At 32.0% G+C, this 12725-nt stretch overlaps 1 protein-coding gene across 3 annotated transcripts in view; it reads left to right on the forward strand.

Annotated features, from left to right (window-relative positions):
- Positions 1-3250: 3250 nt before the first annotated feature.
- Positions 3251-12725, forward strand: part of LOC130900187 (uncharacterized) — a 32348-nt gene continuing 22873 nt past the window's right edge. The window contains exon 1 of one of the 3 annotated variants that reach the window (XM_057810636.1): positions 3251-3497. The gene's annotated coding sequence lies outside the window, so the exon portion shown is untranslated. Of the gene's footprint in view, positions 3498-6456; positions 6562-12725 lie in introns of those variants that run through there. The other 2 variants (XM_057810635.1, XM_057810634.1) reach the window with 2 other exon arrangements.

Below are 12725 nucleotides of genomic sequence, written 5' to 3' on the forward strand. Positions count from 1 at the left end.
GTGAATTCGACGAATTTTAAAATTATATTGTAGCTAGACAGAACCTGCGATTCCAATCCTTTCATAAAATCTATGCTGCAAAATGGATAAGTATACCCAGACGCGTCCGTCTGATTTTTCTTCGAAGTTTCATTTGATACTATTGGCATACTTACACACATAATTCGGAAATCTGCAGTTTTCCTTGATTTGAATTGAGAATTCATTTTCTACAAGAGTTATAATTCAACGAATATTTTCCACTCGTGAATTGAGTCTAGAATTTTGCTGCTAAATGTACACTGTTTACCTTCAGTCTCTGAAGACGATGACTTGGTTATCGAAACGCGCGTCAGACAGTGTAATTGTGAGAGTTGGTGTAAACAGTGTGTTCAGTATAAATATCGCCAACGGTTCCAGAAATTCCAAATCAGTTGGTTCAGAGTTCTATATATTTAGAGAATAGTATGTAGTTCTTTCTGTAATAAATTTTTTCATCACATTTCTGAAAAGAGTTTACCATAATTCTAATGTAAAGTTCTTAAAAAAAGAGAAAAAATGAAAATATCAAATTAGCATCAAGTAATGGGGGGATCATCGCAGAAGTTAATCCAAATTATAATATAGTATTATTCATAAAAGCCCGGGATCTTTTCATATGTAGTTTTTTTGATCTTGATTTTCTTCATAAGCATATATCCATAATTGTATCTCAAAGACAGTCATAAATATATGCATTATGACTAATACTTAGCTAATACAAATTGATTAAGTTAGTTGCTTATTTGCCTTATTTGCATTTTCTTTTGACTTGACATATTGCTCCATTTTAATTTTTTGGGAACGTTTCTCATTTTGTGTTTATAATTTTGAACGAAATAATGCCGTATAATTAGAAAGACCAGAAGATAGTCTTGACAGATTTGGTTTGGTAGACGTTCTATTCTTTGTGAAAAAGTCCTTAATGATGTACCATATTTCTTTTCGGAAACTATGATCTGAGTTCAGGTAGATCACCTATCAACTGATTGAGGATCCTAACCCAGAACGAGATTTAGATCACAGTTTCCGAACAAACGAACTGTTGCTTTTCATTACTTCTTTGTTTATTAATTCTTCTATGATATTTATTTAGTTGTCAAATAGATTCTAGATGTTTAATAATTGTTATTGAACAGTTATCAACTCATTCACATGGATTTTGCACTAAAGTTTCATACCTACAAGCTATTTTTATGTTGAAACCGCAAACCACAGTAATTTATACATTACTCTGCTCATTTGAATTAATCGTAGGTAATCATATAAGTGGAATAAACCATTTTTTGATGTTCAAAATACCATAGACAAATGAAACAATCCATCAACTAATCGCATTTACCCGCTGGTCTACAAGAGTGGAAAGGATATTTTAGTTTAACTACGACCCAATTAACTCCATCAGTTTCCCGGTTAGTTTCAGATCATCATCATAGTTGAAAAGTTCCTTATGATTTCAAAGTCGGTTTGAGTAAACAAAAAAGTTTTGAAAGGCTCGAATGCGCATTTGGTTTTAAAAGTATTGCACGGGCAATTAAGAATTGCAAACAGATTATTGATTGGAGAAACACAAATTAATTTGTGAATCAACATAATTGACATTATTGGTCATAATCCGCATTGGTTGGAAGAAGGACAGACATAATATCTCTTGGTGTGGAATAATTAGAATTAGAGACACATTAAATGATGATAAATATTTACACTTTTTACGAGATTAAATAGTATCAGAATTTGTTAGTTCTAACAGTGATCAGAAGAAATTTGGTCTCAGTACGATGGCGCTCCATCTAGGATTAACGAATACCTAAATTTCCGCAGAGATGGATGGACCTGTAGAATTATGGGTGCGGACTATTAAACCCTCGGTTAGAACCCAACTAAACAAGTTAGCTATGGATAATACACTTATGGTATTACATTATTTAGTTTACTGGTACCGCTATCGATGCATTTTTAATAAAATAAGTTGACTCACAGAACTTCTAAGGTGAACTGTTTCATCCCCGCTTGGTTATTGATTATGCGTTTCAATTATAACATGCATGATATGTATACTACAGACCGAAGAAGTTATTTTTTCTGCGACTATTTGAAGTCTATAGTTTTTAAGGATTTACATGATAATCTCCAAGAATTGAAATTTCAAATCAGAACCGAGTTACAGAATATAACGTCTGAACTATTATAAATAAATGTGATTTATTTGTTGTTAAACCATACAAATATAGTTCCAGAAGTATCTGGCTTAACCTAGAGACGGCGGTAGTTGCTTGAAAAATATTAGTATTAGTATTAGAATGTACACAATCTATACAGCATATGTTTTAAGTTTGAAGACGCATCGTTATGTGATAAAGGCTTTAGCCCAACCAATATAAAATTTGAAGTAGATTCTATTCTGGATGGGACTGCTTCTACATTATCAATAGTAAAATATTGGGTAGCGGAGTTTAAACGAGGCCGTACGACTAGCATTGTAGTGGTCGACCAAACGAGGTGACGACTCCAGAACTGTTGAAGAAAATCCAGAAATTGGTATTGGATGATCGTAGACTGAAAGTGCGCGAGATAGTATGTAAAGTGGGCATTTCAAAAAGCGCGGTACCTCGCATATTGACTGAAAATTTGGACATGAGAAAGCTGTGCGCAAAATGGGAGTCGCATTTGCTCACAATGGACCAAAAACGGAATCGTGAAGATGTTTCCATCGAGTATTTGGCAATGTTTTACAGAAATAAAGCCGTTTCATAACTATGGATGGAACGTGGGTCCATCACCACTCGAAAAAGAAAAGAACAAACGAAACAATGTACTGAAAGAAAGTGTTGTTTCATTAAGACAAAATGCACTAGTTGACACACCCGTTATTGCAACGGTCAAAATAAATAATTTTTTTCCTAACTCTTCGTGTTTTCTTTGTCGGGGCAGGTACTTCTGGGACTGTCCTCGTAATCCGTAAATCAGGAACATATTGAACCTTGTATAAGTAAATTATAAATACATGGTTGATGCATTCAAAATATTACCCGGCATATCTCAAAAAATGTGACATAAACAGAAAATCTAGATCATTACATAGTGTATGAAATTAATCTGAGATAATGTTTCGCATAAAATTCATTATTAAGCTACATATTCGGTGCTCCGGCTATTTTGTACGATCCCGTATTATCAAATCGCACCCTTATAATATTCACCTGTGTACGTCTTTGACTTTACATGGTTATCTCTCTCGGTAAAGAGGACGGGAGAGTCCACAAACATGAACCAACTCACATGGTGTGTTTAATAATAGCATTTAGTGCTCTTAATTTAGAAATAGTCGGTCGTCGCGTTGGTTCCTATCATTAACACAATCCACACGTTTTGCATAAAATTTGTTCTCAAAATTGCGATAATCGTAGTCGAACATAGGGAATATCAGTGGTCGTTAGTGATTTTTTTACTGGACATAATTACTTCTGAATTATTAGCAGGTAAGTGTTTCGTTATCGTTTTTTTACGATTGGAAAAAAAAGTTGTTTACTTGTGAAATATGATTATGTAATTTTTTTAATGCATCGGAAACCAATTTTAGATGTGTGTGCCGATAATATTTGTTTCGCAATATTTTTAACGCGTTGACGATGTAAGTGGAGAAATTAATTATTAGCTTTTCTGTAAATTTTTTTTAGTTGATACATCAACATCATATTCCCAACTCGTCAAAAAATCAAATGTAATTATGGAAATTCAAGTACACTGATGTTGTATAGCTTCTCGTGGACCCCTGGGGTGTACCTAGACCACTTTGGGATTCACTGAATTCTAAAGAATGTTCAAAATTTAATTTGACGTTTTTTTAATACGAAAGTACCATTTTGCAAATAGTTTTTTCAACTTTTGTTTTTTAATTCTAATTCATTAATAATTTATATTTTCTTATACTCGTTCAACCATTTGTTGATTTCCGGCGAGAAGACGGAACTTTTTTTTTAATTTTCTAAATATGTAGTATATCTTTATGATGTATAATGATTATTTAAATTTTCTACTTCTTACACCATCCTGTTTTCAAATAAAATAAATAATGGGTTTTTTATAGAAATTATTTTCAACGTTTCAATCTAATTCGGTCTTTATTATATTACCTGATATTTATAATTATTAATTGATAGATCACCCATCTCATAAATATCAAAATACAATCTCTTTTAATCATAAAAAGATCTTTTGTTTATAAATACCCGAAAAAAATAATTATTACTCCAAATTCTTTGTAGTTAGATTGTACAATTTGTAACTGTCTAAAGTCTTGAAAAAGATTTTTTCCTTTGTGTCCTCTTACAGTCAATTTCTGGTAGTTTTCCCACCAAATACTTGTGAAAGTGTAAATTGTTTTCAAAGTTTCATTCAATCAACAAAGTTTTGTTCCAAATACGACGTTCTTCCATTTTAGCAAAAGATGATTAGTGCAAATGTTTAAAAACACTTCAGAAAGTAAGAATTGAAAGTGAATTTATTTAGATCAGACGTGTAAACACAAACTAAGCTATAATCGACAAGCATTTGCATCGCTGGTAAACTTTCAGCAATTTTTCTTTTGTATACTCACATTACAAGTTACAAGATTTTCCAAAAATTTTCTTTTCATATTCTTTTCTTTAGTTAGCTTCGTTGTTTGTTTATGAATCCGAAATCTGCATAGCACAATAATGATTTAAAAGATTTACACACATCAAATACTTTTCAAACATGGAATACTCGCCTTAAATGTATTTTGTGTTCGTAATATTCTATTTTGATAGATTCTAGCAAAAATAATTAATCAAAATATTATTTTCACGTGAAAATGAATAGTCTTTTACCTCATATAATTTAATTTATTTAACTGGTGTATTTAATGAAAAGAATATTCGAAAATTAACTTTTCTAAGGTGACAATTTCGTATTAATTTGTTTGACTTCTTCATTGTCTCTTAATGAACTTTTCTTTTTTCGTATCGATGACTTTTTTATCTAATTTCGAAATATTGTAACCAGCAATACCCTGTAAATTCTTATATCCGATTCAAACGCACTTAATGAAAGGTAATTGGGTTGGAATCTTTGATTTTGCAGTATTAGCACTTCTTCTTTATATATTATTGTGGTTTTGAGCATCACGTTTCCAAGGTAAAAAGTGTTTTGGTATTCAATGTGGTCCCAAAGAGTCAATCAAGTTTAGATAGTTCCTATAACGATGTAAACTCCACCAGGCAACTTCGTTCGCAAAACAAATAATAATAATATTTTGCAATATCCAGAAAATAATGCATATAGATTGGAGAAAGGTTCTAGGTAGAATTTTATTGTTTTGCATAAACTCCCGGACAAAGTTAACGCATCAAACGTATTCATGTGAGTGTTACAAGTTGACCATGAACCTTGTTTGAAAGTGACAGGTATTATTTAATAATATTAACAACATAGTTTTGATATTCATTCGTAGTAAATGATCTTTAAACAATTCATAAAAAATATATGTAAATTTTTAATCGCCTGGAAGCTCATTATGTGTGTATGCCAAAGAAGAAAAATGAATCGCCACTTAATTTGTAATTGGGGGAACTCAGGCCAGCAAACACTCTATTGAATGAAGACTACAACCAAAGACCAGTGCAAAGTAGGAAAGTTGTACGAATCATATTCACGATCGTTTTCCTAAGACAAGATGCACTCAATCATCAGCAATCTGCTAAAAAATGAATTAGCGTCATCTCGAAACGGAAATGACTTAGATATATTCAGAGATAGCATTTCGATATCGATATCAATGATTCCCTGATATCAATGATTCCCTGATAAAACTTGAGATGTCATTAACGCTCCAGTATATATTTGCAAGATCCAATATATCACTTAAAGTAACTTTTGGCGGGGATTCTACAATTTTTTGGTGAAGAATTAGCTTTAATGTCCGTATATTAATGCTCCAGATAGACGTTAGAGTTTTTAGAAAAGGAAAGGATAGATGGCAAGGTCTACTTTATTACCTAAAGTAACTTTTGGTGGTGGCTTTAAAATTTTTTTGGGAAAAAATTTGCTTTGATGTCGATAAACAGCTGAGCCTTATACATACAAGGTCCATGAATGCCCAATATTAATTGAAAAATATGATTGTTTAACGGCGCAATGCACTCAACAAGACATGACTCCTTTAGAACATCGATATCTTCAACTCCCTGCTGTTAACCATGACCAACTCTTGGTGAACATAGAGTGGGAAAGTATTTTTTTTTCAATTTTCCAGTTATGTTGTCATTTATTAGTAAAAACATGTTTGAAGGCGCATTACGACAGAATTACACTCATGTAAAAACCATGTTTTTATTATTATTTTTATTTCGTGTTTAATATTATAAATGTTTGTGTGTGTTTAATATTATAAATATTTAAGTTGAATAAAATGGTGCCTTAGTTTTGTCCGGTAGTTTATGAGGTTCTAGTCAAAGCTAGAACATCATTAAAAATTTTCCAATTGCGTGTTGTGTTTGTATTATAATTTAATATATAATTCAGGTAATTTAACAATAAAATATTTTTTTTGATTACAATTCCAAAAATTTCTAAAAATTAACTTTTGTAATTCTTAGTACCTCCTCTTGCATCTTGCATCCTGGGGAATACAGTATGTCGAACCAATTTTAGAACATTCCGAAGGTTCTGTTTTTTAAATCGGGGCTATGCGATGGCAACTCTGACAACCGCATTAAAATGACGGTATATTGCGCAAAGACCATCACGTGATCTTAAATAATGTTTTCCAGAGAGAATTCTGCTGACAAATCAAAAGTTGCTTTGTGCGCACATCAAGGCATATGTTAAGCTTAATCCTGATACCTTTATACCTATCCAGGTGTAAGTCTTGTTGGAATTGAGTCTGTAGATGGTTTAATTCTTTCCCATCTTTTCTCTTCCGCCTTATTCCCTGCATCTTATACCACATTTCCTTAAAACTACGTAAGCTGTCTTTCTTCGATCTTGTTGGAATGTGTTTTAAGTTCAAATTTTCTTTTATAATCCCTCATTTTATTGGGTTCGGTTTTTCCTTCTTGGCTAGAAACAGTCTTATTTGCTGTGAATTATCTTCAAGTTGCTCTTGTTCCAGTCTTCCATTTTATGTATGTTATGTCAAGTTATATAAAACTTCTTTATTCTTCTTGTTTTATCTTCTCCTTTCGGCTTTTAATCATTGTCTTAGTTTTGTGTCCATTTATTTCCATATTTATTATCTGTAGAATAATACGATTCACTATAATTATCAATGGTGTTTGTGTCCCCTTCCATGTCTTCTTCTGACGCTTCTCCAGTCTCATATATTTTGTTCATTATTATTTTTATTGTTTATGTTTGGCATACTTCTGGTGCCTTCTCAAGTTTTTGTTTCTGTATTGTCTCTTGTATTTCTTTGGTTCTTATTTTATTTTTTTTTGTTTGGTTTTAAGGCTATTGAAGATATTGTGTCCATTTTTCAATTATATCATCTTAGTTTCTTATCATATTTTCTCTTGCGTCTTTTATATTTCAAGACATATTAAAAAATCTTTATTTAGATTTGCATTGTATTCTATGATAACCATCTCAAGATTTTAGGCTCTCTAGAGTGTCATTTGTTGACAATTCTCTAATAGAGTGAATCGAGATCAATATTTTCCATTAATTCAATCAATATTTCCTAAGTCATTGAACGATGAATGTTGGAATTTCTGTAAAATATTAAGTTGTTGTAATATTTTTGATACAAATGAAAACAATATTGATAGTTATAATTTCAATATCATTTGGAAACATACCTTACATCAACAAATAAATTTGAATAGATCGTTACGACAATAAGTTGTCAATTATTTGTACATACAAATGTGATCGCCTAGTTTTTCGTTTTGAATAAAGATGGACTTCCGTTAAACCATCACATTTCAGTCTATAAAATTTTATGTAGTTGCCTTTCATGTCATTGCTCTCAATTTAGTATTTTCTAGTGCTAATTTAAAAAAAAAATCTCAGTTTAGGAAGAAACTGTACTCATAATATACAGGTTGTTTCAACAAAAGATTACGCATGAAATCGGTTACATCTACATTGAGGCGATATACAGAATTTATCTTGAATATCAAATATTTATTTGATTGAGTTTAGATCGTCATTGTTCAGTATCCGCATGGTTATAATGTTGTATTTCATGAACAAATGCTACTTTTGCTTGTTCAAAGATGGATATTTCTCCTAAGGAGCCTATTAAAATAATTGCCTATAACTCTTATAACTTAAGACTCTGGATCATTGTTTCTAGAAGTAAAGAAAAATTTGAATAACAAATAGCAAACAAAATCAAATAAAGACAAGCATATATACGTTAAGGGATTTGCCTAAGTATGAAGCTGGAGTTAGTACCTCGATTGTACGGAAAAGATTTTGGAAGTTGACCGGAAGGCAAGAAAACTAAGAAAAAACAATTTCTAACTCAAGAGAAAAACGCTCACGGTCTATTGATGACTGGGAAAAGATTATTTCTAGCGATGAAACACTTTCATTTATACAGAAATAGCGATCAAGTGTTGTAAAACGAGGTTTTATCTAGAAGACTGTTATACACCCTTCTAAACAGATTTTTTTTTGTTTTTTTACTACAAATTGTACTGGGAGCTTAGTTTCTATTGAAGGCATGATGAATTCTGTTGAACACATTGAAATATTGAACAGTTTATGGAATATTTCAATTTAGAGCCTTGTACCAATTTAAAATTGGTCCATAAATTTATCCGGGAACACGAATTGGCCTGGCAATTCAATCCATATCTAAATTTATGCCATATTCTCAAGAGCAGTTCAGCTGAAATGGATTGCACTATGAAAAACAATTATAATGATAATGAACCACATATTTTCTGTGAATATAATTATTTAAGAGACATGCTATAGTTTTGAAAGAGCATTAAAATGTTTTAGATTTTGTAAAATGTCGATTTTTCAGTATAAAACCAAAATTTATCAAAGCTCCATCATGGCTAAACACTCTAGAAGTTGTGTTAATTTCTATGTATTCGATAACTTCACGGGGTGGAAAAAACGATGTGAAGCAAAGACTACTTAAAACTTCGGATTCAATAATAAATATCCAGACTGAAAATAATCAATTTTTACAACGCCATCTTGTTGGTGAAGAGGTTATCTCTTGTATAACATACTGTTAGATATGATAGTACTTCTTATTGGTATTCAAATAATACCAGAACATCTCAGGATCGATTGTTTTTCGACAGTTTTTCCAATATCAATTGCAGAAGACAGTTATGCCAATATTTCATAAATACTCAAGGCACTCATACCAAATTAAGAAATGAAAAATAATGTTTACTCCGCGTATAAAATTCAGTAAACATCTAACAAACCGTCAGTCCCCGTGGACTCATCATCTCCAATGTTTACCAATGAAAAAAGCCTGCGATAAGCAGTGGCGTCACTGGGTGAGATTTATTTGATTTAATATAAGGAGAACAGAGTTGCGACATTAGAAGTAATACAGCAAAAGGTAGCAGTTCCAAGTAGGACTACATTGAAGTGCATCTGTCTAAATAACGGCGTATAATGCCGTCTAATTTCTAATGATTCAATTGCAAATAAAATTGTCGGCAAGGGTTTTTATAATCTATACTATATAATAACTTGTAGATTACTAAATAGAAATTCGCTGGGATATTCGGGAAACATAAATAATTTTTGTAGAGCTGTATAATCTCCGATACAAATCAAAACAAACTCGAGTTATGGAGTCAGTAGCAGTTTTATTATTCTCTATTGCTCCGGAAATTGTTTGCGGAGTTAGTGGATTGGAATATTTTATCCATCTAAATCGTCTGAATAAAATCTTATTAACGTGAACATGTTTTACATTCACCGATTCCACTTGAAATTTATAATTAATCAGGAGTACAACCGGATCAATTAAATCAATCGGAACGACAAATTTGATTTTCATGAAAGGAAGTCATAAAAGTGAACTGATTAAGTTATAATACAAAAAAAAATGTTTCAGTTATCAAAAGTTATCTAAATATAAACCTGTAGTGTTAATGTAATCGGTGGCGTAATAGGTAACAATAATGTTAGAATGATAACAATGCTTGGTGACCTTCCTAATGATTTGTAACGAGCTTAGTGCTCTTGAAAACATAGTCGTCATGAAAAAAACTGTACGAATCCTATTTAATTATCGATTTCACGACAAAACTTAATACAATAGACAAGATTTTTGTTTCTGATGTAATTATAAATAATTCCTCATCTTATAATTTCCAAAAAAAGGAGAAAAATAATCAAATTCAACTGCAATATTTTCTTTAATATTTGTAATACTAAAATTTCCTATTAGAGTTTCATCATAAAACTTTAGGATGAAATTATTTTCGAGATATTTCCACTATGCTGTTTTTCATCAATTTTTCTTCAGCTTGTTACTATAATTTGTCACTATCATTTTTCCACCAATTTTTTAATAACTTCGTATCTTCTTATGATTCAGTAGGTATCCAAAGTCAAACTTTGGCAGACCACCTTAATTGTTTCTTCTAAAAGATGCTGAAATCCTTTCCACTGCTACGTTTTACAAAGAAACTTCGTAACAAGCTGGAAGAAGATATTACAGATACACACCTCCACTTTAAGACACGGTTTCGGTACGAGGGAGTCTTTGTTTGCCTACAATGTCTTAATGCAGAGACGTTTTGATGCCAACCAAAAAGCACATGTCTGTTTAATCGATCAAAATGAGGAATTTGATAAAGTTAGACACGAACAATTAACAGAAGCCCTGGAACGAATAAACCTCGACAAAAGAGATATTCAAATAACAACTAAACTGTACCTTAATCAAACTGCGTCAGTCCGCATTTAGTCCAAATTCAATGGAAATTGAGCGTGGAGGCAGACAGGGGTGTACTCTTTATCCACTCCTTTTCAACGTCTACTCAGAGAAAATATTCACCAAAGCTCTCGAAAATTATGGGTTAACGGTATTCCACTGTTATGCAGACGAAAATATGGAAGATCTACTTAATATATTGATTAATGTCAAAGTTAGTCGAGAATATGGTCTGATACCAAATATATCACCAAAACAGGAACGCCAAATGAACTGTATGCGCAGGGCGATTAACTGAAAAGAGTGTGATTTGGGTACAAGTTTTGACTACTCCTGCTTTATGAAGATCAAGGAGCTTCTATGTAACCTGAGAACACGAATGTTCAAGCGCTATGTATTCCTAGTCCTCCTGTATGGTGTAGAAACAGAAACCCTGAACGTAAGTCTTCTAAATGTAAGATGCTGAGAATATCATGTGACCAATGTAGACTTTCTGAGAAGGACATCCTTCATGAAGTGAAAAGAAATATTCCATATCATGGGAGGTCCCAAATATGAGATCTTACAACTCATAATTTAGATAAAAATTGTAGTATGGCTTAGGAACCCACGAAAATGGTTTAGCATCATCCGAAATGGAGATGGTACTAAGAGAAGAAAATATGTTTTCCATTTTTTATTTTTACAGTTAAATTTAACCTTATTTCTATAGGTGGCTTTAAGTTTTAGCAGTTTACTTACTTTCTGAAGCATACGCTGATTGCAAATTTCTCTTGTCAAGTCAATTGGGAGGTGCTAATGCTTTAATATTCTGTAGGCAAGGTCAACCCTATTGTTAATGTTATTCATGATGCTATTAGTCATCGTAATCACTTGTCTGATATAGAGGTTAATAACCCTTTAGCTGCGTTGGTTGTATTATGAGTTTAATTTATACTGCCACTCAAGAGATCTATTATATTCACTTTTCTTTCTGTGGCCCTTGGTATGTTTAGTGTTGACATCTGACCTATGTATCCCAATCCTTTCAGGCGTGCTCATACGAAAGTTAAAAGCGTTTTATCGGTCACGACCAAAGACGGTGTACCTAACCAAATATGATGTCACGAATTACACGACACTGTCTCACTTTATAGTAAAAAGTAAACAAACAATTTAATTGTAAATAATTTGAACACGAGAAGCTGATAAGAAAAAACTCAAAAGGTGGAAGAAATATTAACTGGACTGGACACAAGGAACATGGTGAATACAACTCCATTGGAAGCTCTTATCAAGGACTCTTCCTCAAAGAATTCTTTAGTCCTGCAAAACTTCTAGTTATATTAAACTAGCAAGAAGGAATTTGCTATATTACTTACTAAGATTATACACCCAATAAGTCTTAAACCACTGAACCAATCGAACACCAATGGTTCGAATCAAAATCAAATAACAAAACATGATCATTATTCTTGTCAATATCACCAAGATAAAAGCTTTCAAAGGATTGGATGGGGTTAACGAAAGTGGACTCTCCTATTACTTGCGGAAAAGTCCTTGGATCGTGGCCATAGTATTTTGAAGTTCCAAAGTTATAATATTCATTAGCTATTGATTAAAAAGGAATTATGCTGAATTGCTGTTCTTGTAGAAAAATTTACATACGATTTATTGTCTCATCCGCCCATTTCACCTGATCTGGCTCCGTTCGATTACTTTCTATTCTGAGTTGGTTTAAAGTGATGTCAGACAAATGAATAGGTGTTGGCAGAGATTTATTTTACGGAATTTATAATGAAATTAAGAATATTTTTTAGAGTAACAAGAAAAGTTATTCTTT

Source organism: Diorhabda carinulata, chromosome 12 (genome assembly GCF_026250575.1).
Source record: "Diorhabda carinulata isolate Delta chromosome 12, icDioCari1.1, whole genome shotgun sequence".
Taxonomy (NCBI): Eukaryota; Metazoa; Arthropoda; class Insecta; order Coleoptera; family Chrysomelidae; genus Diorhabda; species Diorhabda carinulata.